General features: G+C 39.8%; 1 protein-coding gene across 7 annotated transcripts in view; it reads left to right on the forward strand.

Moving 5' to 3' along the window:
- The window catches only part of SULF2 (sulfatase 2), a 904,152-nt gene that overhangs the window by 646,875 nt on the left and 240,961 nt on the right, over window positions 1-16,316 (forward strand). The gene's annotated exons all lie outside the window — the stretch shown is intronic.

Raw genomic sequence — 16,316 nt, forward strand, 5'->3', positions numbered from 1 at the left:
CGAAAGTTGTTTCTAACAAAAACATTAACCAGGAGATAGTCGTGCCTTCTTTTGTGTCCGAATCCAGTTTCAAAGAAGGAACGTTTGTTGCACAATTTGGATGTAGTTCGTGCTCTAAAATTCTATTTAGATGCTACAAAGGATTTTAGACAAACATCTTCTTTGTTTGTTGTTTATTCTGGTAAAAGGAGAGGTCAAAAAAGCAACTTCTACCTCTCTCTTTTTGGATTAAAAGCATCATCAGATTGGCTTACGAGACTGCCGGACGGCAGCCTCCTGAAAGAATCACAGCTCATTCCACTAGGGCTGTGGCTTCCACATGGGCCTTCAAGAACGAGGCTTCTGTTGATCAGATATGTAAGGCAGCGACTTGGTCTTCACTGCACACTTTTACTAAATTTTACAAATTTGATACTTTTGCTTCTTCTGAGGCTATTTTTGGGAGAAAAGTTTTGCAAGCCGTGGTGCCTTCCATCTAGGTGACCTGATTTGCTCCCTCCCTTCATCCGTGTCCTAAAGCTTTGGTATTGGTTCCCACAAGTAAGGATGACGCCGTGGACCGGACACACCTATGTTGGAGAAAACAGAATTTATGTTTACCTGATAAATTACTTTCTCCAACGGTGTGTCCGGTCCACGGCCCGCCCTGGTTTTTTAATCAGGTCTGATAATTTATTTTCTTTAACTACAGTCACCACGGTATCATATGATTTCTCCTATGCAAATATTCCTCCTTTACGTCGGTCGAATGACTGGGGAAGGCGGAGCCTAGGAGGGATCATGTGACCAGCTTTGCTGGGCTCTTTGCCATTTCCTGTTGGGGAAGAGAATATCCCACAAGTAAGGATGACGCCGTGGACCGGACACACCGTTGGAGAAAGTAATTTATCAGGTAAACATAAATTCTGTTTTTTAAACACATTTCTAATTTGCTTCTATTATCAAATTGATTTTGTTCCTTGGGTATCCTTTGTTGAATGAACAGAGCTGCGCTACTGGGAGCTAGTTGAACTCACCAGGTGAGCCAATAACAAGAGGCATATACTGTATGTGCAGCCACCAATCAGCAGCTAGGTCCCAGTTGTGAACTGCTGCTCCTGAGCCTACCTAGATATATTTTTCAACAAAGGATAGTGAAAGAGCAAAGCAAATTAGATAATAGAAGTAAATTGGAAAGTTTAAAATGATATGCTCTGTCTGAATCATGAAAGAAACATTTTCTGTTCCATGTCCCTTTAATTCATTGCTGGAGAATAGATTTGTTGGAAAAAAACTAATTTTTATTTCATCTAGTAGGCAATAGATTTGTGAATTGGGAAGGCAGCAAATTTGCCAAAATCCATTGCCTTCTTTATATTTATTATTTTTCTGGGCATTTGTCCAGACAGACAAAGCAAGCCTGACACAGACAAAATTTAATTATTTCAATTTGTGTCCAACTTGGATTCAGTCCTGACTCACATGGCTAAAACAACTAGCACTTTACCCACTGAATCTTGAAGCTTTGCAGCTGGGCATCAGAGAATACTTTGTTTAGTCTCTTTATAATATAGTACATTTATTAACTCATTTGCTTGCTGTTACATCAGTATAACAATTTGTAATAGTCTGTATTTGTAGCAATTTGAACAAGCATTTAATTTTGTTTTATAAATAAGAACCAACAATTTCCTCAAAAGTAGGTTTGTAACATAAAAGAAGCTTGATGAATTCGTTGTCAGTGCTTCATATAATGTATTACTATTTGCCCAATAAGTGACAGTTTATTAACTTCATAAACTGTATTACTTTCAGGGCATTTGATAATGCAAACAGTTCAAATTAAGCAGTAACGTAAAATATAGTATTCCTTAATTAGGCAGGTAAAGTTCATCAAAATAAGTAAGGATAACGATTAATAATAAAATAATTAGGTCTGACCTGAGAACACAGGAATTGTTACTTGTCCGTTTGTTATGAACAGCAGCGTGGTACTCAGAGGGAGAGCGGTTGCGGCTGCAGCTGATGACGTCACCGCTACTTGCTGTGCTGTGTATGAAGCTGCTTGAATCCTGTTACCTTGTAAATGCTTCAGGGTTTGATGTCGAGTTAGTTTGATTTCCTTATCAGTATGAAATATCTTCCAGTGTTGAATTGAGTAGAAGAGCTGCTAGATGTAGGAATGAAAAATAAGAGATGTTATCAGTAACTCTTCAAATAAGAATTTATGAGGCTGTTGGAGAGTGAGGAAAACTCTCAGTGTAACGCTTGTGCTGTGAATCCTTTCTCAATTAACCAGCAATGAATGCTGGGGGGAAGTGCTTGATATAGGAGGCTCTTAAAGGGACAGATCATTAGCAAGCAGTAACCCTGACAGAGCCCCCCACAAAAAGAACCACAGCGAGGTTCAAGGCCTAGGACGATCAGGGTTACGTCTATGGAAGAGGGAAATCAGACGTGGAGCAGATATGTTCGAGGCAGGCTCCCAGGAATCATCCTCATGGCCAAAACCTTTCCAATGAACCAAATAGAAAAGATTCCCACGACGTAGTCTAGAATCCAGAATGCTATGAACCTCATACTGGCAATCAAGATTAGCAGAAGGTATTGGGTCTTCTGATGTAATATTTGTTATGGGTAGGTTGCAAGGTTTGATAAGAGACACATGGAAAGTTGGATGTATCTTAAAAGTTGATGGTAGTTGGAGTGTAACTGTTGTTGGACCATTTACCCTGACGATAGGGTAAGGACCCAAAAAGAGTTTACCTAGTTTCCTACAAGGATAAGGTATCTTGAGGTTCTTAGTGGAGAGCCATACTTGTTGTCCTACGGAATATTGAGGACTAGGTCTGTGGCGAAGATCGTAGTACCTGCGTTGTGATGCCTGTGCCTGAAGAATATGTTCACGAATTGAAGAAAAGTTAGCAGAAATGTCATTAACCAGATCATTCACCTGAGGACATGGGGTGTCAATCTTCGGAAGTAGTGTGAAATTTGGATGTAAACCATAATTTATAAAAAATGGTGATGTGCCAGTTGTAGAACTCTTATTATTATTATAGGCAAATTCTGCTAGGGGCAAGTAGGTGGCCCAAGAATCTTGTTGGTGAGAGCAGAAACAACGTAGGTATTGCTCTAGCCACTGGTTCACCCTCTCCGTCTGCCCATTTGTCTGAGGATGGTAAGCAGTGGTGAGTTTTTGTTCTATATGCAGAGCAGCACACAAATTTCTCCAGAACTTAGATGTGAATTGGGTTCCACGGTCACTAAGGATGGTTTTAGGTATTCCATGCAGTCTTACAATATTTTGAATGAACAATTCACTGGTGAACTTGGAAGTGGGTAGGGAGGTAACCGGTATGAAATGTGCCATCTTTGAGAATAGATCGGTGACAACCATTATAGTGGTATATTTGTTGGAGAGAGGTAAGTCCACGATAAAGTCTAGGGATACCGCCTCCCAGGGTACTTGAGGTACAGGTAAAGGCTGTAAAAGACCCACAGGGAGTTGTTTAGAAGGTTTGGAGGTTGCGCATATAACACATTTAGAAATATATTCTTTGAGATCGAGGTTAAGAGTAGGCCACCAAAAAGATCTCTTAAGTAAATCCAAAGTTTTATCCCTTCCCATGTGTCCAGCAAGGGGAGACTCATGAACTGTTTTCAAGATTGAAGATCTAAGATTTGGAGGTATGTATAGCTTCCCGTCCTTATAGAGTAAGCCATCAGAATTGTAAGTAAGATCTGTATGAGGTACTGATGGATCAATAGCAGTAGCATCTTTTATCACTGTAGTTAGACTTGTTATAACTCCAATGATAGAGTCCTTAGGAACAATAGTAGTAGGAATGCATGGTATTATAGGTTTAGGACCTTGTCTAGAGAGGGCGTCAGCCTTGCCATTTTTTGTACCAGGCCTGTAGGTAATGATGTAATGGAAACGAGAGAAGTAAAGACTCCAGCGTAATTGTCTGGAGGATAGAGTTCGATTAGACTGAAGATATTGCAGATTTTTGTGGTCAGTATATATGACAGTTGGTTGTGTTGCACCCTCAAGCAAATGCCTCCAGTGATCGAAGGAACACTTTATTGCAAGTAATTCTTTCTCGCCAACTGGATAATTTAACTCTGCTGGTTGCATCAATCTAGAGAAGAATGCGACCGGATGTAAGGGTTCTTTGAATGATTTCCTTTGAGAGAGGATTGCCCCTATTGCGAACTCAGAAGCGTCAACTTCCAGGATAAATTGCTTTTCTAAGTCCGGGTATTGGAGAATGGGTGCTGTAGTGAATTTATTTTTTAAAAGGTCAAATACCTGTTGAGTATGGCTTGTCCACCTGAAAGGATGATTCAATTTGGTGAGTTCAGTAAGAGGTTTGGTAATAGCAGCAAATCCAGGAATGAATTTCCTATAATAATTTGAGAAGCCAAGGAAACGTTGAACATCTTTCTTACATTGAGGAGTCGGCCAATTATGAATGGCCTGAACCTTGTCATCTTGCATCTTGATTCCTTCAGGAGAGATGTTATACCCCAGAAAAGAGATATTATTTGATTCAAATATACATTTTTCTAGTTTAGCGTATAGGTTATTTTTTCGTAACCTAGTGAGAACTTCTCTAACATGCATTCTATGTTGATCTAAATTTTGTGAGTAAACTAGAATATCGTCCAAATAGACAACAACATATACATCCAAAATATCTCTGAAAAGATCATTGATTAAGCATTGGAATGTTGCTGGGGCATTGCACAGACCGAATGGCATCACTGTATATTCGAATAGCCCATATCTAGTCCGAAAAGCAGTGAGCCATTCGTCGCCAGCTCTCATTCGTATAAGATTATAGGCACCTCGAAGATCCAATTTAGTGAAAATTGAGGCCCCCCTTAATCTTTCAATTAATTCAGGGATTAAAGGTAGGGGGTACCTGTTTTTTCTGGTACGCCTGTTCAATTCCCTGTAATCAATGATTGGTCTTAACGTGCCATCTTTATTGGTAACAAAAAATATGCCTGCACCTGCAGGAGAGGTACTAGGTCTTATAAAACCTTTTCGGAGGTTCTCATCGATATAATTTTTAAGGTGTTCTAGTTCTGGTTTAGAAAGGGGGTAGATATGTCCATAGGGAATTGAAACTCCTGGGAGTAAATCAATAGGACAATCGTAATCCCTATGAGGGGGCAAACATTCAGCTTCTTTTTTATTAAAAACATCTGAGAAGTCTGCATATTGTTTGGGTAAAATATTATCCTCAACCTGTAGCATAATTAAATCTGATGATGTCTCACCATTTTGAGTGAGATGAGGAAAAGATAAACTGAGGTCATTCCAGTTTATAGTTGGTTTGTGTTTACAAAACCAATTTATACCAAGGATTACATTAAACATTGGTGAAGATATGACATCAAAAGTGAGTGTTTCTGTGATGTGTGTGCAAGATATTACCTGTAATGGTGTAGTTTGGTGTGTGACAGGACCTGATTTTAAAAAAGAGCCATCAATGACCTTCACAGAGACTGGAGTTTTCTTAGAGACTAGAGGTATTTTATTCTGTTTCACAAAAGAAAAATCAACAAAATTTCTACATGAGCCGGTGTCCAGGATAGCTTCAGTTGTTATCCTGATTTGATCCCACTGTAAAATAATAGGGATAGTTAAATATGATGGTTTAATGGTTTTCATTAACAGGGATTCAGAGATGTTAGGCAACCTACCCTTCTTATTCCTAGCCAGAACTGGGCAGTCCTTTACTTCATGTGTAGGGCAGGCACAATACATGCACAAACTATGCAACTTCCTCCTAGTCTTTTCCTGAGAGGAAAGGGGACCCTTTATGAAGCCTATGTCCATAGGTTGTGGTGATTCCTTAGTTTGATAAACAGGTGTGGAGAGAAAGCTTTTTGTACCGCTAGCCTTTTCAGAGCGGCGTTCCCTAAGCCGTCTATCTATGTTAATAGTGAGAGAAAAGAAATCTTCCAATGAATCTGGAATACCTGTGCGTGAAAGCTCATCCTTTATATCCTCAGATAATCCTAAACGATATTGAGTTTTAAGGGAGACCTCATTCCATCCCGAATCACGGGCAGAAATTTTAAATTGTGTGATGTAAGACTCCACTGGGTTCTTTCTTTGTTTTAAAGATCTAAGTAAGTTTTCAGCTGTGACCTGTTTGAAAGGGTCATCATATAATGCTGACATTTGATCAAAGAATTCATCTAGAGATCCCAGTATTGCATCATCATTTTCAAAAAAAGAGTCAGCCCAAGCCCTAGGTTCCCCCCTCAAATATGATATCACAGTGAGCACTCTTGATCTTTCTGTGGGATAAGTACGTGGCTTTAATTGAAAAAGCAACAAACAGGAGTTTTTAAACTCTCTGAATCTTGAACGGTCACCAGAGAATTTTTCTGGGGGGGGAGACCATAGGTTCAGGGATAGAATCTGCACTTGCAGGTTTAGGTGCCAGAGTCTCTCTTAAGCAGGCCTTCAAAGCCTGATTTTCCACTTGTAATTCATGGAAAGAACCTGATAAAGCTTCTAATCTGTCTGACAAGACTTGAACTTTATCACTTAAAAGATCTTGTTCCATAATTGCTGTTGAAAGTATATGTTTAGTATAGGATAATTCTGTGTACACAAACACTAAATCCTTTCTTCCTTATGGCTGGTTAATTCTGTAATAGTCTGTATTTGTAGCAATTTGAACAAGCATTTAATTTTGTTTTATAAATAAGAACCAACAATTTCCTCAAAAGTAGGTTTGTAACATAAAAGAAGCTTGATGAATTCGTTGTCAGTGCTTCATATAATGTATTACTATTTGCCCAATAAGTGACAGTTTATTAACTTCATAAACTGTATTACTTTCAGGGCATTTGATAATGCAAACAGTTCAAATTAAGCAGTAACGTAAAATATAGTATTCCTTAATTAGGCAGGTAAAGTTCATCAAAATAAGTAAGGATAACGATTAATAATAAAATAATTAGGTCTGACCTGAGAACACAGGAATTGTTACTTGTCCGTTTGTTATGAACAGCAGCGTGGTACTCAGAGGGAGAGCGGTTGCGGCTGCAGCTGATGACGTCACCGCTACTTGCTGTGCTGTGTATGAAGCTGCTTGAATCCTGTTACCTTGTAAATGCTTCAGGGTTTGATGTCGAGTTAGTTTGATTTCCTTATAGTATGAAATATCTTCCAGTGTTGAATTGAGTAGAAGAGCTGCTAGATGTAGGAATGAAAAATAAGAGATGTTATCAGTAACTCTTCAAATAAGAATTTATGAGGCTGTTGGAGAGTGAGGAAAACTCTCAGTGTAACGCTTGTGCTGTGAATCCTTTCTCAATTAACCAGCATTGAATGCTGGGGGGAAGTGCTTGATATAGGAGGCTCTTAAAGGGACAGATCATTAGCAAGCAGTAACCCTGACACAATTACACGATAATTGGTGCATTCTGTTCCAGTTGAAAGACCTAGTAAGACGGGGGGGGGTCTACAAAATATATTTTCTTTAAATCATAGAAGGATTTTTAAATGTAATGATTTTCTTTTAAGTAGAATACAATATAACACCAATATAAATAGCACATAGCTAAGTTTTTAAGGTTTTTATTTATCTATTTTTTACCAGTTATAATATAATTTTGAAATTGTAGTATTGGTTTCTTCTCCCACTTTACATGAAATTTACAAAAATACACTATATGGCTAAAGTATATAGACACCCAAACTAATCATTGCTAACAGGTGCATAAAATCCTGCACATAGCCATACAATCTCCATGGCAAACATTGGCAGCCATTAAGCGATAGACTACACAAATTTGCAGAACGGGGCCGCTGAGTGCTGAAGCACGCAGCATGCAACAACCAACATCTATTACATCAGTTTCCACAGAGTTACAAACTGCCTTTGTAAGCAACATCAACACAGTGGAAACATGTTCTCTGTAGTGATGCGCCACGCTTCACTTTCTGTCAGGAAAGAGTGATGGAAGAGCCTGGGTGTGGTGGATGCCGGGACAAATGCTACCTACCGGAATGCATAGTGCCTACTGTAAAGTTTGGTGGAGGAAGGATAATGGTCTGGGGCTTTTCAACAGGGTTTGGGCTAGACCCCTTAGTACTAGTGAAGGGTCATCTTAATCGTACAGGATACAAAGACAATTTAGACAACCACTTTCAAATTTGTGCTTTGGGGAAGGCCCTTTCCTGTTCCAACATTATTGTGCCTCTTTACACAAAGCATGGCACATGAAGACAAAGTTTGATATGTTTAGTGTGGAGGATCTGGTGTGGCCTGCACCAAACCCTGTTCTCAACCCAACTTAACACTTTGGGATAAATTGACATTAGAACCCTGATTGTGAGCCAGAACTTTTTGTCTAACATCAGTGCCTGGCCTCATCAAAGCTCTTTTGGCTGAATGGTCACAAATTCCCACAAAAACCCGAAACATTTTGTGGAACACCGCCCCAGAAGAGTTGTGGCTTTTATAGCCTCCAAGGGAGGCAACTACATATTAATGCCTGTGGTTTTGGAATGGGATGTCAAACAGGATCATATAGATGTGATGGTCAGGTGTTCACATATTTTTGGTCATATTGTGAAATTATGACAAAAAAGTGACAACAAATGTGTGTAAAGTGTCTGTATATATGGCAGTATCAGAAGTAGGTTTGCCACTCCGGCCATGTTTTTCTGGACACCTATGAGTTACACATGCTGCAGGGTGTGCAGAGGGGAACATGAATTGCACCCCTGGACAGCACACAAATAGGGATCCTGGACACCACTATTCATGTTCCTCCCTGCATATCCTGCAGAATGTGTAACTCACCTCCAAATATATGTGTAGTAATCCTGTGTGTGCTGTGAAGGGCATGCCAAGCACCTCCATATATCGTGTGCTGTTTCTTTCATCATTTTCAACCCCTTTATTAGCCCCATCCCACAAATCATAAGTTCTAGAACCGCCACTGGGCTGCACATACTGCAGCAATAGACTGTAATATTATCTAGTGCAGGGACAGCACACAAATAGGGATCCTGGACACCACTATTCATGTTCCTCCCTGCATATCCTGCAGAATGTGTAACTCACCTCCAAATATATGTGTAGTAATCCTGTGTGTGCTGTGAAGGGCATGCCAAGCACCTCCATATATTGTGTGCTGTTTCTTTCATCATTTTCAACCCCTTTATTAGCCCCATCCCACAAATCATAAGTTCTAGAACCGCCACTGGGCTGCACATACTGCAGCAATAGACTGTAATATTATCTAGTGCAGGGAAAAAAATGTATTTGGCTAAAATACAGGATTAAAAGCAATTTGGTGTTGCCTAAACGCTGAGGGCTAATTTATTAGTGGAGTGCTATTTCCTGCTCGCACGTTTGCACCGCTAGAAATAGGCATCGGGTAGTGTGCATATTACAAGTTGAAAGGAAAAAGTTTTTGCTCGAGCACTAACCCAACGCACGCAAAAAAAATTCTCAAATGCACTAACCCAACATGAAATATTAATATTTCACATTCCAATGCTCTTCACATAGAATAATATGTTCTATTTATTTATTCATAAATAAATATTTATATATATATATATATATATATATATATATATCAGATACTATACATATATATATATATATATATATATATATATATATATATATATGATTATATATAGGTATAGATATATACAAATATATACAAATATATATATATATATATATATATATATATATATATATATATATATATATATATAGGATCATCTATTTATAAATACTAAGAACATATTCCCCTATGTGCAGAACATTGTATTTGTGTAAATATGTGTTTATAAGTCTGTAAATACACATATAAATGCATATGTTCACACATATAAACATTTATATATATATATATATATATATATATATATATATATATATATATATATATACTTATTTAGACATGTATATGTATGTGTCTCTGTGTTAAAGCCCTTTGCATCCTTTTTTTTTAGCCCTTATAAACTTCTTAATACCATTTTTTTCAATAATTTTTATTATGTGCTGTTATAATGAATGTAACTGTACTTTTAAATATAATTAAGTGTTTTTATTCAAGTGTTACAGTTAACCACAGCTCTGAAGTTGCCCTATCCTGTGTCACGTTAAATTAAATTGCGCTACTTCCGACGCACGCAAACACCTGTAATAAACCCCTTATCGTGCACAACTGTTAGTGCACCACTCGTAAACTATCTCTGAGTGAGCTTTTAAGAATGAACTTTAGCCAAATAAATTCTTTCATTCCAGAAAGGTTAGAATTAATTTTTCACCTTTACATAAGTATGCTCCATCTACCAGCTAAATGCTGCCCAGTGATTGATTATATATGTGGAAGTGCTCAATTGCATCTCACAAACACAAAAGGGGACCATAGAGATTTCAATGGATTTTTCCCTGGTGTGCTTGAGATTTTGTAAAATCATGAGCAAAATGACATTTTGAGTGCATTTAAATCATTTAAGTTTACAAGTGGAGCGCTGTGGTAGTTTTATTTTACAGATGCAAGAAATATGTTACAGCAATAGATGTCAGTTACAAAAATATTAGTCTGGCTGAACTTCCACCTTGTTCATAATTGTTACTGTCATTTTACACTTTACAAACATATCAATTCAAACACCTGTAATATAAAAGGAAGACCCACTAAGTGCCATTATATTAGTATGCATTATGCATTTAGGTTTCTGGAAACCTACCAATGGAAAACGTTTTACTTGCTAATCTGATAATTTGCTCATGAACAGTTTAAACACGTTACTCTCAATTTTTAATGATATCTGTATCAATTTCACTTATGTGCAATTCCTGCTAGATATCTCATGCACAACAAACTCCACTTGCAGTTTAGGCCTTTTAGCTAACTGCTTATTTTTACACTGGGTATATATGTATCAAATCATCTTTAATAATGTCTCAATAATACTATTGCCTTACTTTTTACGTTAAATAGTAGAATTTGATTTGTATATTTAGCAATAATTTAATTTTCTTTCCTTTTAAAAACTAATCTTGCTATTCAGTATAATACCATGTAAAGTAGTGCCACATTTCAGTAGAATTAAAAACCAAAATACAGCTTTGAATTGAATCCCCATGAAACCAAGAACAGAAATGCAGATATTTATTTTTTTTCTCGTCTGCAGATTTCCCAGTTTAGGATTGGATTAAAAGTGGATCACAAGAATATTAGCGTCATTGTGCACTTACATCGCTCAAGTTAAATCCAATAGCACTTTTATTTCTCCAACATAGGTGTGTCCGGTCCACGGCGTCATCCTTACTTGTGGGATATTCTCTTCCCCAACAGGAAATGGCAAAGAGCCCAGCAAAGCTGGTCACATGATCCCTCCCAGGCTCCGCCTTCCCCAGTCATTCTCTTTGCCGTTGTACAGGCAACATCTCCACGGAGATGGCTTAGAGTTTTTTAGTGTTTAACTGTAGTTTTTATTATTCAATCAAGAGTTTGTTATTTTAAAATAGTGCTGGTATGTACTATTTACTCTGAAACAGAAAAGAGATGAAGATTTCTGTTTGTAAGAGGAAAATGATTTTAGCAACCGTTACTAAAATCGATGGCTGTTCCACACAGAACTGTTGAGAGGAATTAACTTCAGTTGGGGGAACAGTGAGCAGACTTTTGCTGCTTGAGGTATGACACATTCTAACAAGACGATGTAATGCTGGAAGCTGTCATTTTCCCTATGGGATCCGGTAAGCCATTTTTATTACAGACTGTAAATAAGGGCTTCACAAGGGCTTTTTAAGACTGTAGACATTTTCTGGGCTAAATCGATTCATATATAAACATATTTTATACTCCATAGCCTTGAGGAATTATTTTAATCTTGGGAATTTTGTAAAATATATCGGCAGGCACTGTATTGGACACCTTATTCTCTAGGGGCTTTCCCTAATCATAGGCAGAGTCTCATTTTCGCGCCTGTATTGCGCACTTGTTTTTGAGAAGCATGACATGCAGTCGCATGTGTGAGGAGCTCTGATACATAGAAAAGACTTTCGGAAGGCGTCATTTGGTATCGTATTCCCCTTTGGGCTTGGTTGGGTCTCAGCAAAGCAGATACCAGGGACTGTAAAGGGGTTAAATGTAAAAACGGCTCAGGTTATTTTAAGGGTTAAAGCTTCCAAATTTGGTGTGCAATACTTTTAAGGCTTTAAGACACTGTGGTGAAATTTTGGTGAATTTTGAACAATTCCTTCATACTTTTTCGCAATTGCAGTAATAAAGTGTGTTCAGTTTAAAATTTAAAGTGACAGTAACGGTTTTATTTTAAAACGTTTTTTGTACTTTGTTATCAAGTTTATGCCTGTTTAACATGTCTGAACTGCCAGATAGACTGTGTTCTGAATGTGGGGAAGCCAAGGTTCCTTCTCATTTAAATAGATGTGATTTATGTGACACAAAATTTAGAGAAAATGATGCCCAAGATGATTCCTCAAGTGAGGGGAGTAAGCATGGTACTGCATCATCTCCTCCTTCGTCTACACCAGTCTTGCCCACTCAGGAGGCCCCTAGTACATCTAGCGCGCCAATACTCCTTACTATGCAACAATTAACGGCTGTAATGGATAATTCTATCAAAAACATTTTAGCCAAAATGCCCACTTATCAGCGAAAGCGCGACTGCTCTGTTTTAGAAAATACTGAAGAGCATGAGGACGCTGATGATATTGTTTCTGAAGGGCCCCTACACCAGTCTGAGGGGGCCAGGGAGGTTTTGTCTGAGGGAGAAATTTCAGATTCAGGGAAAATTTCTCAACAAGCTGAACCTGATGTGATTACATTTAAATTTAAGTTGGAACATCTCCGCGCTCTGCTTAAGGAGGTGTTATCCACTCTGGATGATTGTGAGAATTTGATCATCCCAGAGAAACTATGTAAAATGGACAAGTTCCTAGAGGTCCCGGGGCCCCCCGAAGCTTTTCCTATACCCAAACGGGTGGCGGACATTGTAAATAAAGAATGGGAAAGGCCCGGTATACCTTTCGTCCCTCCCCCCATATTTAAAAAATTGTTTCCTATGGTCGACCCCAGAAAGGACTTATGGCAGACAGTCCCCAAGGTCGAGGGGGCGGTTTCTACTCTAAACAAACGCACCACTATACCCATAGAAGATAGTTGTGCTTTCAAAGATCCTATGGATAAAAAATTAGAAGGTTTGCTTAAAAAGATGTTTGTTCAGCAAGGTTACCTTCTACAACCAATTTCATGCATTGTCCCTGTCACTACAGCCGCGTGTTTCTGGTTCGATGAGCTAGAAAAGGCGATCACTAGTAATTCTCCTTCTTATGAGGAGATTATGGACAGAATCCGTGCTCTCAAATTGGCTAATTCTTTCACCCTAGACGCCACTTGGCAATTGGCTAGGTTAGCGGCGAAAAATTCTGGGTTTGCTATTGTGGCGCGCAGAGCGCTTTGGTTGAAATCTTGGTCAGCGGATGCGTCTTCCAAGAACAAATTGCTTAACATTCCTTTCAAGGGGAAAACGCTGTTTGGCCCTGACTTGAAAGAGATTATCTCTGATATCACTGGGGGTAAGGGCCACGCCCTTCCTCAGGATAGGTCTTTCAAGGCCAAAAATAAACCTAATTTTCGTCCCTTTCGTAGAAACGGACCAGCCCCAAGTGCTACGTCCTCTAAGCAAGAGGGTAATACTTCTCAAGCCAAGCCAGCCTGGAGACCAATGCAAGGCTGGAACAAGGGAAAGCAGGCCAAGAAACCTGCCACTGCTACCAAGACAGCATGAAATGTTGGCCCCCGATCCGGGACCGGATCTGGTGGGGGGCAGACTCTCTCTCTTCGCTCAGGCTTGGGCAAGAGATGTTCTGGATCCTTGGGCGCTAGAAATAGTCTCCCAAGGTTATCTTCTGGAATTCAAGGGGCTTCCCCCAAGGGGGAGGTTCCACAGGTCTCAATTGTCTTCAGACCACATAAAAAAACAGGCATTCTTACATTGTGTAGAAGACCTGTTAAAAATGGGAGTGATTCATCCTGTTCCATTAGGAGAACAAGGGATGGGGTTCTACTCCAATCTGTTCGTAGTTCCCAAAAAAGAGGGAACGTTCAGACCAATCTTAGATCTCAAGATCCTAAACAAGTTTCTCAAGGTTCCATCGTTCAAAATGGAAACCATTCGAACAATTCTTCCTTCCATCCAGGAAGGTCAATTCATGACCACGGTGGATTTAAAGGATGCGTATCTACATATTCCTATCCACAAGGAACATCATCGGTTCCTAAGGTTCGCATTCCTGGACAAGCATTACCAGTTCGTGGCACTTCCGTTCGGATTAGCCACTGCTCCAAGGATTTTCACAAAGGTACTAGGGTCCCTTCTAGCGGTGCTAAGACCAAGGGGCATTGCAGTAGTACCTTACTTGGACGACATTCTGATAGACTTGTCTCCGACGATACAAGTAAATCAGAGGACCAGAGATTCACTCCGTTGGTGGCTGTCCCTGGACAACCTGTCACAGGGGATGAGCTTCCGCAGACCAGAGTGGGTCATTGTCACGACCGACGCCAGTCTGATGGGCTGGGGCGCGGTCTGGGGACCCCTGAAAGCTCAGGGTCTTTGGTCTCGGGAAGAATCTCTTCTACCGATAAACATTCTGGAACTGAGAGCGATACTCAATGCTCTCAAGGCTTGGCCTCAGCTAGCAAAGGCCAAGTTCATACGGTTTCAATCAGACAACATGACGACTGTTGCGTACATCAACCATCAGGGGGGAACAAGGAGTTCCCTGGCGATGGAAGAAGTGACCAAAATCATTCAATGGGCGGAGACTCACTCCTGCCACTTGTCTGCAATCCACATCCCAGGAGTGGAAAATTGGGAAGCGGATTTTCTGAGTCGTCAGACCTTACATCCGGGGGAGTGGGAACTCCATCCGGAAATCTTTGCCCAAATTACTCAACTGTGGGGCATTCCAGACATGGATCTGATGGCCTCTCGTCAGAACTTCAAGGTTCCTTGCTACGGGTCCAGATCCAGGGATCCCAAGGCGACTCTAGTAGATGCACTAGTAGCACCTTGGACCTTCAAACTAGCTTATGTATTCCCGCCGTTTCCTCTCATCCCCAGGCTGGTAGCCAGGATCAATCAGGAGAGGGCATCGGTGATCTTGATAGCTCCTGCGTGGCCACGCAGGACTTGGTATGCAGACCTGGTGAATATGTCATCGGCTCCACCATGGAAGCTACCTTTGAGACGAGACCTTCTTGTTCAAGGTCCGTTCGAACATCCGAATCTGGTCTCACTCCAACTGACTGCTTGGAGATTGAACGCTTGATCTTATCAAAGCGAGGGTTCTCAGATTCTGTTATTGATACTCTTGTTCAGGCCAGAAAGCCTGTAACTAGAAAAATTTACCACAAAATATGGAAAAAATATATCTGTTGGTGTGAATCTAAAGGATTCCCTTGGGACAAGGTTAAAATTCCTAAGATTCTATCCTTTCTTCAAGAAGGATTGGAGAAAGGATTATCTGCAAGTTCCTTGAAGGGACAGATTTCTGCCTTGTCTGTGTTACTTCACAAAAAGCTGGCAGCTGTGCCAGATGTTCAAGCCTTTGTTCAGGCTCTGGTTAGAATCAAGCCTGTTTACAAACCTTTGACTCCTCCTTGGAGTCTCAATTTAGTTCTTTCAGTTCTTCAGGGGGTTCCGTTTGAACCCTTACATTCCGTTGATATTAAGTTATTATCTTGGAAAGTTTTGTTTTTGGTTGCAATTTCTTCTGCTAGAAGAGTTTCAGAATTATCTGCTCTGCAGTGTTCTCCTCCTTATCTGGTGTTCCATGCAGATAAGGTGGTTTTACGTACTAAACCTGGTTTTCTTCCGAAAGTTGTTTCTAACAAAAACATTAACCAGGAGATAGTCGTGCCTTCTTTGTGTCCGAATCCAGTTTCAAAGAAGGAACGTTTGTTGCGCAATTTGGATGTTGTTCGCGCTCTAAAATTCTATTTGGATGCTACAAAGGATTTTAGACAAACATCTTCCTTGTTTGTTGTTTATTCTGGTAAAAGGAGAGGTCAAAAAGCAACTTCTACCTCTCTCTCTTTTTGGATTAAAAGCATCATCAGATTGGCTTATGAGACTGCCGGACGGCAGCCTCCTGAAAGAATCACAGCGCATTCCACTAGGGCTGTGGCTTCCACATGGGCCTTCAAGAACGAGGCTTCTGTTGATCAGATATGTAAGGCAGCGACTTGGTCTTCACTGCACACTTTTACCAAATTTTACAAGTTTGATACTT

Source organism: Bombina bombina, chromosome 1 (genome assembly GCF_027579735.1).
Source record: "Bombina bombina isolate aBomBom1 chromosome 1, aBomBom1.pri, whole genome shotgun sequence".
NCBI lineage: Eukaryota > Metazoa > Chordata > Amphibia > Anura > Bombinatoridae > Bombina > Bombina bombina.